General features: G+C 45.5%; 1 protein-coding gene and 1 pseudogene across 1 annotated transcript in view; one reads left to right on the forward strand and one right to left on the reverse strand.

Annotated features, from left to right (window-relative positions):
* The window catches only part of LOC147899315 (intraflagellar transport protein 172-like), a 440,631-nt gene that overhangs the window by 63,408 nt on the left and 361,400 nt on the right, over positions 1-15,823 (forward strand). The gene's annotated exons all lie outside the window — the stretch shown is intronic.
* On the reverse strand, positions 2,279-3,257 carry LOC147899316 (uncharacterized; annotated as a pseudogene).

A 15,823-nucleotide genomic window follows, 5' to 3' on the forward strand; every position in this document is an offset into this window, starting at 1 on the left:
GCGCGTTACCCAAGCCTGTGTAGTATTAAATACCATCACCTTAGTTTTCTCAAGGTTTACTGTTAGATCCCTGTCCTCACAAAAAGCTTGTAGCGCATCTAAATGTCTTTGTAATCCTTCCGGGGAATCTGCAATCAAAACTACATCATCTGCATAGAGCAGTATGGGTATCAACACTCCTGCTAGGCTGGATCCTCCTATCCTGTTGATATACTCTGAGAGCTCATCAATGTATATGCCAAATAGTGTGGGAGAAAGAGGGCACCCCTGCTTCACACCAATAGTACTCATAACTGCATCTGACAGCCCTCTAGGTGCTTTAACTTGGCCCATCACCGTCTCATACAAGGCATATATCCCCCACTGCATCTCATGTGATACTCCAATATCCTGTAGTCTTTCCATCAGCCTGGTCCATGGGATTGTGTCAAAGGCTTTGCAGAAGTCTACAAAGCAACAATATATCCTTTTATGATGATGTTTGCCTTCCTCTATGAGTGCCCGGAGAGTCAGGATGTGATCCAAAGTGGTATAACCTCGCCTAAAACCTGCCTGTCCTACCGCTCTGTGTCCATGCATTGCTGCCCATCTGCTCAACTCCTTTTCCAAGATGGATCCATATATCTTGGCCAGGCAGTGGCCAATCATGATTGTTGGGCATCATCAGATCTCCACTCTTAAAGAGCGGTACAATGGTATGCTCTGTCCAGCTAGGGGGGAATCCTTCACAAACTGCTCTATTAAACACATGCACAAGAAGCGGTGCCACAATGTCCCGTGCATACATGAAGTGCCCTCCTGCTAATCCATCATGATCCAAAGCCTTTCCATGTCCCAATCTGTCAATGGCATCATTGACCATATGCAATTTGAAGAAGGAGCAATATGTAGGCCTCGTATCATGTGGGTACGGAATCGGTGGCTGTCCTGGTATATCATATAATGACTGCGCATAGTCGGCCCAAGCTTCTGGTGCTACAATCGGTGTACCAGGCTGTCTCTCCTGAAACATCCTCCATGCCTTCTTGCTGTTCTGTCCCAAGAATAATTGGTAGATCTCTACCTCCAATCTAGCTAAGCAGGCCCGTTTCTTCTTCCGTATTAGGCGTGAGAAGATGGCCTTGGCTTGCTTGTGTGTCTGAGTGTTTGTAGCAACCTCCTGCTGTAATTGTCTGCGCATCATACGACACTCATCGTCATATCAACTATTTTGTGGGGCAGTGCTGCAAGGAGGGGTGGATGATATTGTTGTGTGTGGGAATGCATACTGTGCTGACACATGTAATACCTCTGTCAAACCACGGGTGATCTCCTCCAGGGGACCATGAGGGTCTAGCACCATAATTTTGTCCCACACTGCATCTCCATATACTGTAGCAGTCTCCTCCATGAATTGGTATCTAGGTTGTCTCTGAAACGAAGGCCTGACTGCCCCCCTCCAGCATCCTCCTGACACAATAAACCTCAATATAGCATGGTCCACAGCCACTCCAATGGGTCTGCTAGATACACCAAAATCACGGATCTGTGGGATTAGAGACGGCAACCCCATCAAATAATCAACTGTACTAGCACCTCCTTTCGGGTTCCAGCATGTAAGAGCATCTGAACCTGGCCAATAAGACAAACCATTGAAGATAATCAATCCATGGGCACTCCCTAATGCTAAGAAATGTGTACCATATTCTGTCACATTTCCCAAGTCCTGTGCCGACCTATGCAAACCCACCTCCTCTGCGTTGATCTCTCTATAGATGGCATCACTCGAGTCATATATTGATGTCTGCCTCAAGTGTGTACGGGCATTAAAGTCCCCCACTAGCAATATCTCCCTCATGCTTGCATATCTCATAATGTCCTCATATAATGGCAAGTACGGCCACTCGCCCTCAGGTGCATACCTCGAGTAGGCAGGTGGAAAGTAACATGCAGCTACATATAAATCCCTGGGGTCCCCTCTGTCCACTCGGATCCACATGTATCTGGCTTCTGCATCTCTATGAACGACATGTACTATGTCTTGCAAATCCTCTCTGTACAAAACTGCTACTCCCCCAGAGCCTCTAGTCCCTCCTGCCATCCGTGGCTGTGGTCGGCATACTGATTCCCACCTAAAACCTCTGGCATCTGGAAGTTTCCTCCCCTTGCACTGGTGTGTCTCTGTGTAAATAGCGATATCCGCATGCCTAAAAGAATCCTCAAAATAGCCTGCATCTAGCCTCAGAGAACCATTACAGTTCCATATATTGAACCTTAAAGTCTTCGAGGCCGCATACCGTCATGTGGATCTCCTCTCTGTGATGATAACTCTCCCATCTCTGTACACGGCCCACTTGCCATGTTCCCGGGCTTCAAGCACCTTTGGCATGCATTCCTTCCTATGTGCCACTTGTGCAGGAGTGAGGTCCTCGTCTAAGTAGATCTTGTGACCTTTGAGGGCTGTCCTTTTGGACAAAAATGCCTTTTTTCCCCCCATGTCCTCAAATCGTAAAATCAAGGCCTTGGGCCGGGTGTCATCTTTTCCTACCCGCCATGCAGCAGCACTTAGGTACACTTTCCGCCCCTATCTTCAATGCTAGTGCCTTCGCATCTTTAGTGGCATCCTCTTTTTGTTCCCATCCCACAATTCTAACATGCAAGATCCGAGCCTTTCTCCTTGCCTCTTCCTCTAGTGTGGCATTCATGACCTCTATTTTATTAGCTGTTACTCCTCTGTTTTTCTTGACCACTTCAATCCATGGTGCGTTTTCTTTCATCTCATTGCCCACTTCTTGTGCTTGTTTTTTTGCATCTTTAGCCACCTCAGCCCAAGTATGCACCTCTTTTTCAACATTTGCTTTCACTTTAACAACACTTGCCTCCACGGCTGCAATTGCCTCCCTGCTTTTCTGAGACTCTTTGTCCATGGCCGCAGATACATCATTTTTACAAGCCTCAAGTTGCGATTTCAATTCTGCCATTTCATTATCTTTTACCGATTCCATGGCCCTTGTCTCAGCATTTACATAATCTTTCATAATCTTATGCATATCCTTTTGTAGCAATACTTGGTGTACTTCCACTTCAGCCCGCAATCTGGATTGCATTTCACACAGTAACTGTGCTTGCATGTTCGCTTTCAGTTCTTGCATTTCAACCTTGAGCTGCTTTTCCATTTCCTTCTTGGCTTTGCATACTTCGGTTTCCATCTGCTTCTTTATTTGCTCATACGTTACTTTTGCTTGTGTCTCGACTTCTTGCATAATTTCCTCCCGCATGGTGCGCATCTCTGCTCTTACCAATTTGTACATCTCGTTATATATTGGTTTTTCCCAATCTCTTTGAGCTTGGAGAGAGCGTCCATTCTCTGCCTTTCCAGATACGAAACTTGGGGATTTTTTGTGTCTTTCCCGGTGTGTGAAATTCAGCCTCATTTGCGATCTCTGGTGTGGCATCTCCTTCATTAAGAGCAGCCATGTATGTTTCCACAGCCAGAGAGAAAGAGAGAGAGAGAGCATAAACTCCAACAGGTGCAAAGCAAAGGCAAACACCGACTCAACCAGAGAGAAAGAGACGCCGCTGAGGGATTACTCTTACGGCAGAGAAGACTGTGTACACCAGAACAAAAGTCCCGACGATCTCTGCTCCCAAACCGTCGCCTCTTCGGTTGAGTCTACTGGTGGTCGTCGTGGTCGTGGTCATCGTCGTAGTCGGCGTGCTGGAGGGGAAACAGTTTTTGGTAGGATTGGAGCGATTTTGCGAAGCGGACTGTGTACGAGCCGGGCAAAGTGAGGCTGGGGAAGGGTTGACGATCGTCAAGAAAGCCTCAAGGAATGGTTGGCAACAAGGACGCCAAAGCATGGAGGCAGATAACATGAGATTGGCACCTACATTGCCGTCGACACCAAGAGCTGAGTAGCTCTTTTGGAATCGCGGCTAGAACCAGCACCAGAGAACTGCAACTCTTCACATAGAATTCACAATAAACAACAGCACATGACCTGCAAGTCTCCAACAGACGTGCCAAACTGGGTCTAGGACACATGCGATAAAAGAGACAACGTCACAAGCTGTCTGAAAACCTCGAATTGCTGGCTATGGGCAGCAACGTTAAATCATGTGCAATTGAAAAGGGAGAAGGGAAGGCAACAATCCAACTAGATGCTTCATCACAAAAGAGTAAATGCGTGGAAGAAGGGAGGATAGGCAGGCTATAAGTCTAGCTCGATGAACTGAAGGTATCTTTTGGCTCAATCTTGGAAACCCGTGACAAGTTGCAATCGTGGGGAGCAGGGACTCCATGCAATACAGCGGCCCATTCCCAGTTGGGCAGAGTTTGAATTTTGGATATTGAAATACTTAACAATGTGCTTGAAAGGACCAAAGAATATCAAGTTTATGAGAAGAATAACAATGAAAATGCAATTTAATAATGTTAATCCCACTATAAAGGTCATTTTTTTATGTGGATGCTTGTCTGAAGGGGGGGGTTCCTAACACTTCCAGAAATTTTACCGGAGGCCTAGGGCCACTGATGCGAGGAGCAAGTAAGGGAGGGCCACTGGTGTCGATGGTGTATGCAGAACGATGTTGTCAACGGCGGAACGCATGAGAACAATGGTGTCACCGAAGGTGCGAGCAAGTGCAAGAGTGATGCAAGCCTAGCGAACCAAAGTTACAAGATCCATCCTTCAACATGAACACAAGAGAACTCAAGCCACATGACACAGGGACCATTATACCAAGTGAAGGGGGATGAAGAGGGGAATACACGGGGTGAAGGAGAGCTACAATTGCGAACAGAGATGGGGGGAAGCATAGTATTCGGAAGAAGAGAAGTACACCAGTAGGACACCACAACGTTACATTCAGAGAGATCACCCCCAAAACCTCCTTGTCACTCTCTCGTTCCCCTTCCAATCCTAGAATGCCCCTCTCCCTCCTTTCCCCATTCCCTTCATCCCCTTCGCTCCCGTGGGGGGTTCCTCTCTCTAGCTGAAAATCTTATTCCCTCCTTTCCATTGGTGGTGGCTCTCGGTCTCTTAGCCATTCCACCCCTCGGACTCTTCATGGCTTCAACCACTTCTAACTCACCAGCCTCCTCCCAGTTGGTGATATGGTTACCCCATGTGTACCTCTCTGTGCGCCACTTAGCCGTGTGACTCCTTCGGTGTGCATTTATCTTCTCCATGTGAGCTCCTAGATGGCTGCCCTTGCACCACCATTGACATAGTTCTGACAGTGGACTCACGAGAGATCTCGCTGGAGTACGCAAGTGACCACGGTTATTTCTATCTCTAGTTAACATAGTTGTCACCTTTTTGACATGGTGACATAGTTGTCACCTTGTTCGCTCACCGACATAGTTGTCATCTGGCCAGCTCGCTGACGTAGTTGTTACTTGGTCAGCTCGGTGACATAGTTGTCATCTGGTCAGCTCGTTGACATAGTTGTTACTTGGTGAGCTCGGTGACATAGTTGTCACCTGGTCAGCTCGGCTTGAACTCGAATATCTGCAACATTTCCCCCACCACTATCATTCATGATCTTGGTGAATGGGGGTGAATGGATGATGCAAAGGCCAAGCTTTTCCGGAAGAGTAGTAGTAGAGTAGTAGTAGAGTAGGCTGTCCCATGAGTGAAGGAGAGTACAATGTTGCAATTTTTTCTTTCTTTTTAAAAATTTACAAGAGCTCGTGGCCCCATAGCACCAAACAGAATAAAACAATGTCTCACAGCCTTATAGAGGAAACATAAACTGAAATAAAAGAGTATGTAGAGTATACTCATGACCTTACAGTGGATGAAAACAACTCAAGATCAAAAGATGACACGATGCTATGCACATCTGCCATGTAGTAGTAAGGTCCATGTACATCACCGAGAAAAAGACCATACATCTTCGAAGAAGAAAAACATGTCCAGGATCTGCTTGCTAGATCAAGAGAGCGGTAAACCAAAAACTGCTATTTACCAAAGTGAGAGCCCGATCCAAGAGAACAGTAAACCAAAAATTGCTATATACAAAAGTGGGAGCTCTCCAAAAGGGAGATCAAGTCTCACATAAAGAGAGCCTTATGGAGCTGCAGATCCTCCCGATCGTGTATCGTCCTACTTCTCCTCCTCAATGGTGTCCATGATATTCCTTCAATTCTCATACTTCCCCTTATATCGATGATAGGCCGACCAGTAATGATCATGGCGCGATTGGAGAAGGGAGACTTCATCTTGCAGAGAGGAATGGTTTTGCTGCATGGATTGATGTGATGTCTCAAGAGAGGCATTACGTGTTGTCATGTCTGCAAGTTTTGTTTTGACCTCGCTGATCTGATTTTCAGCGGTCGCATGCTCCAATGTATGGCGCTCTTGGAGCATAGCACACTCTTTCTGCAAAGTTGTAAGCTGCGATGTGAGTGTCTATTTCTCATTTCCCCATCCCTCCTGCTCCATGCGGTGTTGCATGTGAAGCTCTTCTCGGTCTTTGTGCCAGAGTGCTTCCTTTGTTACGAGCTGTGACTCCCATCCATGTTGCTGTGTGCGTGTGAGACACTCGTACTCCAGTCAAAGGTGTTGCATCTGGGATAGTATGCGCTGAGTATGCCCCTGGAAATGATAAGCGTTGCATCAAGCTGAGTGAATGTGTCATCGAGGATCCTCTCCACCATGTGGATGGATCGCTTTGCCCAAGCATAGCGGTCCTCGTAGCTCAACATGTCTGCCTTTTCAAGGATCTGACCAAACTCGTCAAAAACCCCTACCATGGAGCGATCTTCCAATTTGTCCAAATCCTCCACCAGGGCGAGGGCATCCATACTAAGCATGCATGCAGGAGCTGTAGATCTGATAGCGCCGGTGGTCAAGGCATTGCACAACGGAAGTATCACGACCCGATCAATATCCTCCTCCTCTATATCCACGGGAGAGCATGTGCGCTTGAGCTCACGAAGGAGTTTGTCATAATCTTGAGTCTACGCCTCCCACTGTGCATCAATGGAGAATGACTGTCCCAAGGATGCTGCAATATAGTGGTCCAGCATGTCGTTCGGCTTGAGAGGAGCAAAGTCAGCTTCAAGGGGCAAGGAAGTAGCTACAAAAATAGTGGGACCTACTCGAGGTGCAGCTGTGTGGTAGGTGGTCCCATCCGATGTCGCCAAGGAGGAATAACTATAGGAGCTAAGGAATTGACCATGGAAAGAGGAGTCTGCTGTTCTGATGAGGGACCTGTCCCATGTTGCCAAGGGGGAATAACTATAGGAGCTGAGGAATTGCCCATGGGGAGAGAAGGAGCCTGCTGCCTTGATGAGGGAGCAACCACCGCACTAAGAGGAGACCGGAGGACCAATGCCAAAGAAGATCAAAACCACGAGATGCCTCAGACAATGGTGCCTTGTAGGGGGAGAGTACCTCCACAGACTCAACGAGTGGCAAGGAAAGTGGAACGAATTGGTCCTCAGAGGAGGCCATGGGAGCTACAAAATCATCATGGTTGGAGGAGGTGATGATGGGATCACTGACTGTACTTATAGGGGAAGGGATGCACAATGGTAGTATAGTCGCCTTTGATCCTGATCCTGTGCCCGCTGAGAGAACTGGTAGCACCTGGCCCCCTGACCCCACTAGAGGAGTATCTGGAACATCGATCACTTGCTAAGACACCCTAGTAGTGGAAGAAGTGGGGGATGTCGAAGGGGGAGGGATGGAGAGGAGGGGATGGAGGACTGGAGGTAGGAGGCGGAGTAGAGGTAGGATGGAGAGTAGGGAAGTAAGATGGAAGAGTGGGGGAAGCGGAAGAGGTGGAAGGAATAGTAAGGGAGGAAGATGGGGGAAGTACGTGTACCCTGACGCTTGCGTACTGTACTTTGAAAGGAGGAGAAGAAGAATGCAGCAAAGTCATACGGCTAAGTGATGAAGAGGGCATTAAGGGCTGGCCGAATACCCGTAGTGATGAAAAAATGCCATGGTGTGGAATGTATGTGCGAAAAGAAGTAACGAGTGATGATGGCCTTTTTGCTTGTCCCATCTATTGCTTTACGACACTCGTGTCCCCTCCGTTGAGATTTGCACTGTGCAAGGAAGGAAAGAAGCAATTTGACTCCCCAAAAGCGGGTTGTACTGGGAGGGTGGGAATGTGCAGGTAAGATGACACTAGAGCTGGTGTAAGAGTGTGTCGTGAACCGAGAGGAACTCAAAAGTGTCGCTACCCATGCCATAAGACCGGATGAAGATCGTGCACATCTTCCCATCCACGGAGGGAAAAACCACTTTGTCAAACTTTGAGAGGGATAATGCCTCAATCTCCGAGGAGGACAAGACAGATAAGAGCGAGAGATTGGGATCGAGGAGAAGTTTGTAGGCCACCTTCACCCTGGAATGAGTTGATGTGGGGCGAGAAGGGGAGGTGTCGTCATCGAGGGCATGAGATCGAGAGTAGTCCGAATCACCATGATCAGAACTGGATGCGGAAGCACTACGAGAGGAGGTGGGTGAAGCCCGTTGTGAGGGATGGACATGATCCTCATCCGAAATCATTGTGATGTCTGGTTGAGCATCTACTTGAGGACATTTTGGACGTGGAATGTCTCAGAGGAGTTCCTAGAAGCCGTGCCTTGGGAATCCTGCGTAGGAAGGGGAGAAGTGGGAAGAGGACAAGAACCGGGGGCGGGATCCAGAGGAGCTCTTTTGAGGATTATGGTAATTTGATCAATTTAAAAGGGTTTCCCTTATCTTTAGCAATCCCATATTTGAAGTATTAAGAAGCTCTCATGTAACAATGTATACCATATTCCTTGGATGAGTAGGAAAAGAATATTGAAAATCTCATAATTGAAGCCATTATTATCGATCATAAATTAATCTCTAATACATTATCAAACATGGGAAGATAAGGGAGGTATTTTTAAAATATTCCCAATTCTCCAAACCTAAGTACTTTTAAGAAAATGTGGTCCCTACTGAACTCCTTCCTACCATAATATGAATTAGGAAAAAGTTGTAACTCTCATATACATCTTAAAATTTCAAATTTATCTCTTCTATACCTATTAAAATTATAATTTTAAGCCTACCATTGCATAGATCATGAAATTTTGAATATTTTTCCTTTTTACAGCTCCTCAATCTGAGCTAAGGAGCAAAAGTTATGACCCATTCTTTGTAGGCTCTCCAAGGGTATTCCACAGGCGGAATAGTGTTGGGGCAAGCTCTTCAAACCATATTCCTCTAGCAGAATATACTTAGAGGGTCTATTAAAAAGATGTTATATATTTTTCTTAGCTCATCTTGAGGAGCTGTAAAGAGGATATTTGCTCAAAATTTTATGATCCAACAAATGGTGAAAGGAAAAGAAAGGATATTTGAAAGACATAAAATAAGTCGCCATTTTGACATTATATGTGTATATTATATAAAGGTATATTTATATCTATCTCTGTTCATCAATATTTCATATTTACTTACATATTCCTTGAAATAATTTGGAATTTTGTGCTTCCCAAAAATGACTTGAGCCTATATATTTTGACCCCTCCCACCTTTTGTTCGCTACCCCTCCCACCTTTTGTTCGCTCGTCGCTCGGGGGTTTTTGCTCGGAAAATGGAAACCCCCCTCCTTCACTTTGGTCATATGATGACAATCTTCTCATTCACCCTGTTACCTTTGTCCCCTTGATCACCTTGGTTCCAAGGTGTCATCCCCTTGCACGCTCTTCACTTTGCTCACCCTGGTTATTCCAGTGACAACCTTGTCACCCCGCTTCAACCATGTTCACTCTTGTCACCCTGCTTCACCATGTTCACTCCTATCACTAGGTCCTTCCAGTGACAACCTTGTCACCATGCTTCACTCCAGGTTCACTCTGGTCACCTTGTTTCACCATTGTCACTGGCCATTCCAATGACAACCTTGTCACCTCGCCCCACCATGCTCACTCGTCACCCTGCTTCACCATGTTCACTCTTGTCACAGGTTCACTCTTGTCACTGGGTCATTATATCCTAGAGTGCCATGTGTCACTATGGGACTTATCCCATATACATTTGATACTTAGAGTGTGTGTGCCTATCCTATAAAGGCATTGTACTTTCATTGTCATTTTGATCAAGCCTCATGCCTTTCTTGATCATGTAAGTACTTTGCTTAGTTGTATATTTCTTTCTCGCATTATTTCATTTCCATTATGCTTTCCTAGTCTTGCTTTTCCTTTCCATTCCATTCCATGTCTTGCATCTTCACATAGTACATACAGTTCCAATCACTAAGAGTAACAACATTGAACATATAAGAGGAAAGAGCTGCCAGCATAATGCACCAAAAAAGATGTCTGGCATAGCACATACTTGATAAATACTTTGTCAAATATACGCAGGTTCTAAGCTTTGTAAGAGAGAACTCAATTGACAGTAGAGAGATAGGTACTAGGTAGGTCTAAGCTTTACCTGCAACAACCCATTCACGGTGAGGCTGTAGCCTGTGCATGCATGCATATTTGAAAGGACTCTGAAATTAGGTGAAAGAAGAGGACCAATTCACCCTACGTCAATATCTCAGGACCGTACATGAGGTCCACACTATGACCATATGATTGCAAGATGTCCACGTCAAGGACCCGTACAACTGTATGGATGTCTACGCCAAGGACCGTACGGGTCTATGCAATAACCGTACAGAAGGATTCACGTTAGGTTTGTACTCGTTGTACGGAAGATGCACGTCAGGGACGTACTTCCGTACGGAAGCTCACAACCAGACTGCATGTCGTCGTACGGATGAACATCATGTTGTACAGACGCACCGTACGCTGTACGAATGCACCGTACGCTGTACGGATGAAATAATACGGGCTTATCAGGGTTCCATGATCATCACACTATGATGGATATACGGAAGGGTACCGGGATGAGCAGGTCGACGTAAATGTCTAGAAACCTCAGAAAAAGCCCCAAATCACAAGACTTTGGAATTTGCCCCAATCACGTTTCATTGGGTGAGAAACGTTTCGAAACGTGAGAAATGTTTTGAAACGTTTCTAATCCAATGAAACTCGTTTTGTTGTGACTATGATTATGACGACTATCAAGTCGTGCAAGGATGCAAAGGCAGCATGGGAAAGATTGGCAAACATATATCATGTTAAGAATGAGGCAAGGGCCATTGCCTTGACAAATCAGCTCAAGGATCTCAACATGCAAGAAGGCCAGGCCATCACTGATCATATTGCCAGGATCACTGATCTACATGATCAGCTCGCAAGTATTGGTGAGGAAATAGAAGACAAGAAGCTCGTCTCTATTACTCTCAATCGCTTAGCGTCCTCATATGGCACATTCGTCACTTCATTGAACATTGTTCTCAGGGCAGCCCCACTCTCGTTCGATGAGTTAGTTGGGCTTTTGTTAGGAAGAGGAGAGATGCTCAAATCTTGCCCAAGCCTCTCGTCAGGGTGAGCAAGCGCTTGCCATGGGTGGAAAGGGCAAATTTCAAAAAAAGTTTGAGCCAAAACTCAGCCATACAACTCAACCTAAGGAGGGGAATGCAAGCAGTTCAAGCAAAAATCAGAAAAAGTGCAAATACAACTATTGCAAGAAGCCAGGACATTACATCGTAGAGTGTCAGAAAAGGATTGCCAATCACAGCACATTGTCCTACTTGTACAACAATAATATGACTTAGGGAATGCCAAAACTGCAGCAACCAGCAAATGAAGTGTGTGAAGGGTATGCACTTGGCAAATTGCATCGCTTGCCATTCAGTAAACAAGGCAAGAATTGGATCAAGGCAACCAGAGTGTTGCAGATAGTGCACAGTGATGTATGTGGCCCCATGACTATTCCCACGCATAGAGGAGCAAGGTACTTTGTGACCTTTATAGATGACTTCTCCAGGTCCACATGGCTTTTTCTCATGAAGGAAAAATCTGGGGTGTTCTATTGGTTTCAGGAGTTCAAAGCTTGGGTTGAGAACCAAACGGAACACTCAACTTAGATAGAGGGGGAGAGTACATGTCACATGCATTCCGGGGATTTTTGAAGAAGCATGGGATTAAACATCACTTGACATGCCCTTACACACCATAGCATAATCCACTCTCTAAGAGGAAGAATCGTACTCTCATGGAGATGACGAGATGCATGCTGAAATTCAAGAGTCTCAAAGGCTTTTTGGGGAGAAGCAGTTGTGACAGCCACTTACATTCAGAACAAATGCCCTACCAAAGCTTTGGTTAATGTGACGCCATTTGAGGCTTTGTATGGCTTTAAGCCAAAGGTTAGTCATTTCAGAGTTTTTGGCTTAGTGGCATATGCTTTGGTTCCAGATGCACATCGGACAAAGCTTGATGACAAGAGTGTCAAATGCATTTTCGTGGGGTATAACACTGAAAGCAAGGGATTTAAGCTTTATAATCCCGCTACCAGGAAGGTAATAATCAGTAGAGATGTTCTCTTTGCTGAGAATGAGTGCATGTAGCCTGCTAGTGCCATTGAAACAGAGGCTTTTCTTTTGGAGATGTATAGTGGGAGCCTTTTCCATTGGGGTGAAATTGGCAGCTCGCCGCATTGCTTCTCCTTTCTGCCCCCGTTGTTCTCATCCTCGCGAGACAGTTCCTCACTTATTATGGTTTTGCCCGCACTCTCGCACATTGATCACTCAGGTTTCTCATTTACTGCGGCTTCGGTTCCCTTCTATCAGATTTGGGAAACTTTTCTGGATGTTTGGATGCTGCTCATCTCAGATGTCTCCATTACTCCTTTTCTTTCATTGGACTCGCTTTTGGGTATTATGGACCATCTGGACACAGAGACTGCACTCTAGGATGGGTCAACAGTTTCCTCAGGCATATATTTTCTTCAGAATGTCCCTTAAGCAGTCTTTACATGACAGTATTGCTGCAAGGGATTTGGATGCTACTTGCCTTGAAGTGTTCTCTACTTGTTTTTGAGTTCTTCTATTGGGCTCTCTTTCGGAGTTCTTTGCTAGTGTGTGGGAGACCTCCCATATTGTAAATTTATGAGCATATAAATACAATGGATTTTACCAAAAAAAGCATGTAGCCTGCTAGTGTAGACTTGCCACCATACGATGACACCCCTTTGGACATCATCCATTTAAGGATGATGAGATGGAGTCTCTTGATGCTTCCCCTTCTACTTCTCATATTTCAGATGGCTTGCCACATGTTGAGGATGGCTCTCCCTCAAATGTTTTAGATTTGCAGCCAATTAGTGAGAATAAATAGCCTCATGTTTGGAAACATTATTGACGTCGTGAGGCCACTAAAGATGTTGATGTAGCCCCGAGTGGTACAGCAGAGAACTCTATTACACATTGGGCAAGGTTGACCATTCAAGATGCTAAGGATCAGCCTAATTTGGGGAAAACTAGGGCTAGCACTCAGAAAAATCAGAAAAAGGTCAAATTTTCTTTTATGACCTCAGTGATGGAAGCTGAAAATGAGCCTCAGAGCTTCAAGGATGCTCAGCATAATCCGGCATGGCAGAAAGCTATGGAAGGTGAGATTAAATCCATTGAGAAGAATGCCACATGGGACTTGATTGATGCGCCCATTGGGAAAAATATGGTTGGCACGAAATGGATTTATAAGGTGAAATACCATTCAAATGGCACAGTTGAGAAATACAAAGCCTGTTTGGTTGCCAAGGGGTATGAACAAGAGGAGGGGATAGATTATGAGGAGACTTTTGCTCCAGTGGCCAAGATGATCACCATTCGTTCTGTCATCTCTCTTGCTACGTTTTATGGTTGGTCAGTGTACCAGATGGATATCAAGAACGCTTTCCTCAATGGAGATCTTAAAGAGGAGGTCTATATACATTAGCCCTAAGGTTTTGAAGTGAAGGGACAAGAGCACAAGGTATGCAAGCTCAGGAAGGCTCTATATGGGCTGAAGCAAGCACCTCGTTCATGGTATCAGAAGATACATCAGTTTTTTCTGTCCCAGGGCTTCGTAAACACTCATACAGAGCCAAATCTGTATGTTTTGCAGCAAAAATCAGAATTGGTCATGTTGGTACTATATGTGGATGACATCATACTCACTGGCAGTGATTTGCAGTAAATTACAGCAGTGCAGTCCGCTTTATGTCAAAACTTTGATATGACAAAGTTGGGCCTATTGCATTATTGTCTTGGCATTGAGTTTTGGCAGACCCATGATGGGATTTCTATGTCACAGGCAAAGTATTTGAAGGGGTTGTTGCAGTTTTTTAAAATGGAGATTTGTAAGCCCGTGGCTACTCCATTGGAAAAGGGACTCAAGCTGAGTAAGCATGATATTGCTGAAAAGTTTGATCGCACTTTGTACAGGCAGTTGGTTGGTAGTTTTTCATTTATCTATACTCCACACGGGCTGATATTGCCTACGCCACAGAGCTTTTGAGCCAGTTCATGCATTGTTGGCTCTTTCCTACTGCTTTCATAGGAAGAGCTGGGTATTCTATGTTTGCAGGGTTCCGAGGCTTTTTGTCACCTACAGATATATTAGAGTTGTCAATTGTAGTATACGTGTAGCTTAGGACCTCGAGTCGTGTTCCGGTGAGAGATGTAGGCTTAAGTGTGGTAAGTAAACAAAGTGCATGCATGTGTAAAAGGAATGTAAATCATCTTTGTTGAGGTAATGAAGGCTTTCGCCTTCATTGGGGGTTGTAGGGTTTAGGAGGAGTTTAAGGGTTAGAAGGAGGTTCCAGGGTTCAGAAGGAGGTTCCATGGTTTAGAAGGAGTCTAGGGTTAGAAGGAGGATCCAAGGTTCAGAAGGAGGTTCCAGGGTTTAGGAGTTCCAGGGTTTAGAAGGAGGTTCCAAGGTTCAGGGTAGAGTACATGGTGGAGAACTCGTCTCCCTCGTAGATCATGGAGTTTTAAGGGTTGAGGAACAAAGGGTTTAGGGGGAGCATAGGAGTGGGAGAGGAAGAAGGTGTAAGAGCATGGGGGAAAGAAGAGAGAGGAGAGAGGAGGAGGAGGGAGGAGGAGGAGAGAGGAGGAGGAGGAGGGAGGAGGAGGAGGAGGAGGGAGGAGGAGGAAAGAGGAGGAGGAGGGAGGAGGAGGGGGAGAGGATGGGTTGCAAGGTTGGAGGAGAGGGGAGGAGGAGTTGCAAGGTTAGGACATGCTTTTGGACGTGGAGTGCAAGGAAGCATGGACACTTGAGACAAATGCTTGGAATACCAAAGTAGACTCAACACAATGCCCCAAAGAGTGTGGGCTTCATTCCATTATGGGGTATTTATACAAGTTGGAGAGCTTCTCTCTCTGCGTGTAGGAATTGTAACACAAAGTTGTATCACAAAGTTGTAACGCATTCTCTTTCTACATGTAGAAGTTGTAACGCATTCTCTTTCTATATGTAGAAGTTGTAACACAAAGTTGTATCACAAAGTTGTAACACAGTTGTAACACATTCTCTTTCTACATGTAGAAGTTGTAACACAAAGTTGTAACACAAAGTTGTATCACAAAGCTGTATCACAAAGTTGTATCACAATCTCTTTCTACATAGGTTCATGTTGGCACAGAGTCAACATGCATTGTCCCACGATCACACATTGGAATGCAGCAAAGAGGGTTCTCAGATATGTCCATGGCACTCTCTCTCTTGGCTTGCATTGTGCTTCAGATTGTGATCGAGAGCTGAGTGGTTTCACCGACTCAGATTGGTCAGGGGACAACGGTTCACTACTGGCTATTGCTTCTCATTGGGTTCAACCTGTATCTCATGGCTCAGTAAGAAGCAAGAGCGAGTCTCTCTTTCCTCCAGTGAAGCAGAGTACAAAGCTGCAAATTCAGCTACTACGGAGTTAATGTGGTTAAGGAAGCTTTTGCATGACTTGCATCATGCATA

Source organism: Dipteris shenzhenensis, chromosome 8 (assembly GCF_047967505.1).
Source record: "Dipteris shenzhenensis isolate YYH24624 ecotype China chromosome 8, Dip_SZ_1.0, whole genome shotgun sequence".
Taxonomy (NCBI): Eukaryota; Viridiplantae; Streptophyta; class Polypodiopsida; order Gleicheniales; family Dipteridaceae; genus Dipteris; species Dipteris shenzhenensis.